The sequence below is a fragment of the Pantherophis guttatus genome, chromosome 1 (assembly GCF_059756535.1).
Source record: "Pantherophis guttatus breed Tessera chromosome 1, ASM5975653v1, whole genome shotgun sequence".
NCBI lineage: Eukaryota > Metazoa > Chordata > Lepidosauria > Squamata > Colubridae > Pantherophis > Pantherophis guttatus.
The window spans coordinates 313,566,948-313,572,947 of NC_142063.1; the positions used below are offsets into that span (position 1 = coordinate 313,566,948).

The following is a 6,000-nucleotide window of genomic DNA, read 5'->3' on the forward strand; positions in this document are numbered from 1 at the left end:
TTACTTCCCTTATTTTTCATGTTTGATATAACAGCCGATGGGGGTGGGGGGGGGTGGAGAGGAAGCAGTAATGCTCTGAATATCCCTTAAGGCCCCCACCATAGCATCTATATGGAGGAATTGCAGGGAATTAAAATGGCAGCTACTAGTTCCGGCTACATTTTAATCCCCCTGGCATTGGAGGCATAGAACCAGTTTCAGATGCCTTACACTTGACAATGAGGTTGTGGAGGAATGTAGTTCTTACCTTGGCAATAAGAAATGAAATTCAAACTAATCTCACCCTCAATTTGTTTAGTATAAAACGGGATGCAGAGACACTTTGACAGGCTTTCCAGATGCTATTATTCTATCTTATACAATGAAGAACATTCCTGAAACTCTTGTTTTGACTTTTGTCTACCTCAAAGAGCTGACAGACACTGACACCTAAGCTCATTGGATAACAAATAAAACCTTGTGCAATATGTGAAATGGCTCTAATGGACAAGAGAAAACCAGAATCTGGACATTTCCTTAAATTATCAATTGCTGATATAATAAGGCAACAATTCCCTTGTACATTTATTGGGAATACAAACACCTATAATTGCACTCAGCAGAGAGATTAGCTATGTGAGATGGGAATTTGAGGAAAAGGAGTCAGATTGAAGAAGGCTACATTTTTCCCAGTGATGAAATCCTCCACAGATCGCCACCAGTTCGCTGCCCGCGCATGCGTGGTGCGCACCAAATGCGTGCTTCGTGCAGAAAAAGAAGACTAGGTAAGTAGAACAGCAAAGGGGGAGGATTGTGTCACGCGATTTAGCTTCGCTAGAAAGCAGGATTTCCTGCTTTCTAGCGAATATAAACCGTGTGGCATAGCTGATAATCAGAAATACCATTTGGAATGAACCGGTAGCCTTCTTTTACTACTGGTTTGCCCGAACCAGTAGTTTTTATCACTACCAGTTCACCTGAACTGAAGCGAACTGGTAGCATTTCACCCCGATCTTTCCCTCTTGTCAACTTAATTGCATTATATGGTAATAACTGTACAATACAATGACATTTACAATTCTATCTAACTTCACTTGAGACCATTGAGGGAAGGCTGAATCCCAGCCAGCTTTATCATTATCTCATTAATAAATGGATCCCAACTACGATAAAAACAACTCCCTTTGAAAACTGTTGAATTAGAAATGATGACTCAAATATTTTGAGTGTCAATCAGGGGTGCTATTCAACAGTTTCTGGCAGGTTCTGGAGAACCAGCAGCGGAAATTTTGAGTAGTTCGGAGAACCAGCAAATACCACCTCTGGCTGGCCCTAGAGTGGGGTGGGAATGGAGATTTTGCAATATCCTTCCCGCAGGAGTGAGGAGGGAATGGGGATTTTGTAGTATCCTTCCCTTGGAGTGGGGTGGGAATGGAATGGAAGTATCCTTCCCCTGCCACGCCCACCAAGCCACACCATGCCCGCCAAGCCATGCCCACAGAACTGGTAGTAAAAAAATTTGAATTCCACCACTGCTGTCAATGTCTATTTCACAAATGCAGCCTTTATTGATGAACAGCTACATATTAATAGGAAAAAATGGACAGGAAATTCAGCATCAAATCTCACTACAGTCTGCTACACTCTCTTTTCTTTTATGTACTCTGAGAGCATATGCACCAAGACAAATTCCTTGTGTGTCCAATCACACTTGGTCAATAAAAAATTCTAGTCTAGTCTAGTCTACACTATCAAAAAGCAAGGAAGATCATACTATGTATGTTCATATAGCCCCTAGTTTTTCCCTCATTGGAGTTCTCCAGATTTGCCTTATTAATCCAGAAATGTACTGCCTGTTCCCATAATGGTTCCCCCAAAGAAACAAATGAGTTTGGACTTCTAGTAAACTAAGACAAGCACCCCAAATCCTGAAAATCCTTCCCCCCCTCTAAAATTCGCTTGTCCTTTCTATAGGATCTTGCTGCCCCATGTAGGGGTAGGAAAAGGAAGGGTGTCCCTTGATATAAAAATGATCTAGCTAATATATCTGCTCTGACTAGCAGCATCTCTACTAGTGCTCCCATGTCTCTTACCTTATTTAAGGAGACAGGAGGCTAAAACAGATAAAGAATGGTTGCTGGAATGAGATATATCTAGTTTAATGAAGTTGAATGAAAATAAAGACTAGGTGATAGACACATGATAGCAGTGTTCTAATATCTAAGGTGCTGCCCCAAGAACAGGGGGTCAACCTATTCTCCAAAGCATCTGAAGGCAGGACAAGCAATGGATGGAAACTAATCAAGGAGAGAAGCAACCTAGAACTAAGGAGAAATTTCCTGACAGTTAGAACAATTAATCGGTGGAATGGCTTGCTTCCAGAAGTTGGGGATGCTCCAACACTGGAGATTTTTAAAAAGAGATTGGACAACCATTTGTTTGAAATAGTATAGGGTTTCCTTCCTGAGCAGAGGGTTGGACTAGAAGACCTCCAAGGTCCTTTCCAACTCTGTTATTCTGTTATTTGTGTGATTTACAAAATATTAGCAAATGAAAACAGTTTTGATGGATCGGAAGGCCCTACACAAGTCCAGCAAAATCAAGTTGCATAAAGTTCAACTTACTGGCTGTGCTTTTTATTTCAAACTCAATTGAATTCTATAATCTCTCAGAAGTAATTTACTGTATCACATGGGTCAGCTCAGGCATCTCCTATTTCTAACATAATGTTTTACTCAGGCCTCTTTGCTGTCCTATACAGGAAAGCCTGTGTAGCTTCTGTTCTTAGATTGCTGCATGAAGAAACCAAACTTCTATTCACTCCCAAAAATCTGGGAGTGGAACAGTTCAAAGACAGCCTTGCAGATAAATTCTCCATGCTTAAAGTATCTATGCAGCCCATTATCTGAACAGAAATCTATACAGGCCAGAGAAACTGACCAGTATTAAATTTTTTGGGGGGCATATTGGCACTTGAAAGAGATCACTGGGCCTCTTGTCTAATTTCATATTGAAAGAATAAAAGAAAAATCACGGGGGCGGGGAGATGAAAACTAATGCGAGGAGACCCAGGTAGGAAACATGCATCTCCCATTCTGATCAGTAGGACCCTTTCAGGATCTTTGGAAGTAATATTTCCCAACAGCTGTTACAGGAGTGTTTTTCCCTTCTATCAGAAATTTCATGAATGAATTGCAAAGAAATTTTGGGCTTCTATCACAGGGCTGAGTTTCCTTCTGATGAGTTTTGCCTACATGAAGTAGCTAAATAGTTAAAGAACCAGGCTAGAAACTGGGAGTCTAAATTTTAATCCCACCTCAGACAAGAAGCCGGTCACCTTGGTCCAGTCTCTCTCCCTTTCAGTTCTAGCAAGGAGGCAATGGCAAACCACTTCTGAAGTCTTGCCAAGAAAACTGAAGGGACTTTCTCAAGCAGTCACCAGGAATGAAGGCTGTCTTAAAAGAACCAAAACCAACCAACCAACCAACCAACCAACCAACCAACCAACCAACCAACCAGTTTTATATCTAAAAAAAGAACTGTCCAACTGCCTCTCCCAAAATCGCTCTTGCTTGCCTATTGGGTGACTAGGAAAACAGCTGGTGATAATTAAGTGTCTTGAGATTTTAATCCTGTTTGTGTTTTATTTTTTTACTTCCCACTTTTTTCCTGTGAAGGAATTCAGGGTAGCAGAAATTGTGTTCCTTAATAGTCTCCTTATCTGACTATTGGCCAGAGCAGACTAGACTGTGTAAGCAGGACAGCCCTAGAAATACATACAAGCTGGCCATGTATGTTCAAGTTGTGACCTCTTCAGTTAACAGCACCAAGTGATGTGCAAATCTCCTGTCTGCCATCAGAGGAGATACTCCAGCAGCCTGATCTAAGGCAACCTCCTTGACTAAATCTCCCTTTAAGAAGATCTCAAATAACAAAGCTGGGCAAAACTTCTCCCAAGAACTTGGAGAACTGCTGCCAGGCTCAAAATAGCCAATACTTGGCTCAACTGGACCACTTCTCTCTGGCAGCATAAATGGATGAGCTCAGAATAAGGTGGCAGATCGGTCTTCAACTCCCGAAATATGATTCATGATTTTGCCTATTTTGTAGATATGTGGTGGCCAGAACACCCAGGGAACTGACATATAAACCAATCAATCTTCTGCATCCTGACCCATCTTCTGTATCCCAGAAACCTGTTTCCAGGCTGCCCTCCACACTGGGTCAGAAAGGAAGATTTGCTAAATTTCAAAGGGATTCACTTCAGTGGACTTGGTTAGTTTTGCAATCGGTAATTTGGTTAGTTCCCGGTTCGGGGAGCATCAGCAGACTTGCACAACGCGATTCAAAAGGCATACTTTCCCCCTCTAAATTTGCATCCTCTGCATTTACTTTTCCTTGGACGGTCCTTAAATGTCTTTTATTCTCCCTGCACGAAGATCAGCAACTCCTCAATACAATTCCTCCGACCCATTCCACGCACACACACACACACACACACACACACACACACACCAAAAATAAAAATAAAAAATAAAAATTCAAAACTGCAGGCGGGCAAACCACTCCCGCGACGCGCCACCTCCTGAAAGATCACCCCACGCGTTGGCACGAGCGGGGAGCAGCCCGTGCAACCTGTAAAACATGGCACTGCACCGCACCGCACCGCCTTGCTTTCTTCTCCCACCGCGTTGCCGCAAGGGCCGGTGAGAAAAGGAGAATCCGGAGCGTCTTACCTGCGTCGCTCCAACCACGGGCGTGCGGCGAGGTGGGGAGGGGATTCCCTTCCCGTGCAGGCAGAGCTGCCAAGGGAGGCGGCTGGGGAGAGCGAGCGGCAGCAACTCCCTCCCGAAGAGGCGCAGTTGCAGGTTAACCCCGCGCCTTCGCCCGGCTCCTCGAGTCACGGCGGCCCCCGCCTCCCCTCCCTCGCGGTGTTTTGGACCGACTTTAAAAGTTTCAGCTACCGTCAGCATCCGTTTAACGCCCCCTACCGATCTTCTTCTGAGTTAACTCCTTTCGGTCGAGAATTTGGTAACGGGTTGGAAAAATTTATGTCGCTGGTAGAGGTGAAATGATCTCTCTCTCTCTCTCTCTCTCTCTCTCTCTCTCTTTTTTTTTTTAAAAAATCAAGTTTTATTGGTTTTTTTCTCCTCTCCCATATTCACTCACATCTTTTTTTTTTTTTAAACAGAGCGTTGGTCGTTTCTTATCTTTCACAATTAATCAAATTCAAATCCATTTTACTCAATTACAATTCTTGCCAAAATCGCCTTCCCCCCTTTTCTTTTCTTTTTTTTTTATATCATATCTCAGTATTTCTATTTCCATTGATAAACACCATCTTCGTTTGCCCCTAGATTCTAACTTTACTGTTTATTCATATTTATTCTCTTATTCTTAAACAATTCATTCTTTATCTTAATATATTTATATTTGTTTGTTCGGGGTTGCCTTTCTTCCACTCCTCCTTTTGATTGTACAGAGGTGAAATGATATCTGGTTGGCCTGAGCTTTGCAAAGGAACCAAATCATATTTTAATATTTGCATGCTTGCTACGTGCAGGGTTGTTGTTTTTTTTTAAAAAGGAAAGGGAACGGCATCCCTGATCTTTAATCTCTCTCAATCAGAGTTCACATGAGAAAAGTACAGCTAATCCTCACCATTGAGCCCAAAATGTATATTGCTAAGGGAGAAATTTGTTAATAGCAACAGCAGTAGCACTTAGATTTATATACTGCTTCATAGTGCTTTTACAGCCCTCTCTAAGCGGTTTACAGAGTCAGCATATTGCCCCCAATAATCTGGGTCCTCATTTTACCCACCTCGGAAGGATGGAAGGCTGAGTCAACCTTGAGCCTGATGAGACTCGAACTGCCGCCAGTCGGCAGAGTCACCCTGCAATACTGCATTCTAACGACTGTGGCACACAGCTCTTAAATGAGTTTGGCTCCATTTTATGACTTATCTTGCCACATTTGTTAAGTGAAACACTGCAGTTGTTAAATTAATAAAATGGTTGT

The 6,000-nt window shown here is 42.6% G+C and overlaps 1 protein-coding gene across 1 annotated transcript in view; it reads right to left on the reverse strand.

The window, feature by feature from the left end:
• Nucleotides 1-4,864, reverse strand: part of EFEMP1 (EGF-like fibulin extracellular matrix protein 1) — a 55,554-nt gene extending 50,690 nt beyond the window's left edge. The window contains exon 1 of the mRNA XM_034427340.3: nucleotides 4,716-4,864. The gene's annotated coding sequence lies outside the window, so the exon portion shown is untranslated. The remainder of the gene's footprint in view (nucleotides 1-4,715) is intronic.
• Nucleotides 4,865-6,000: the final 1,136 nt, after the last annotated feature.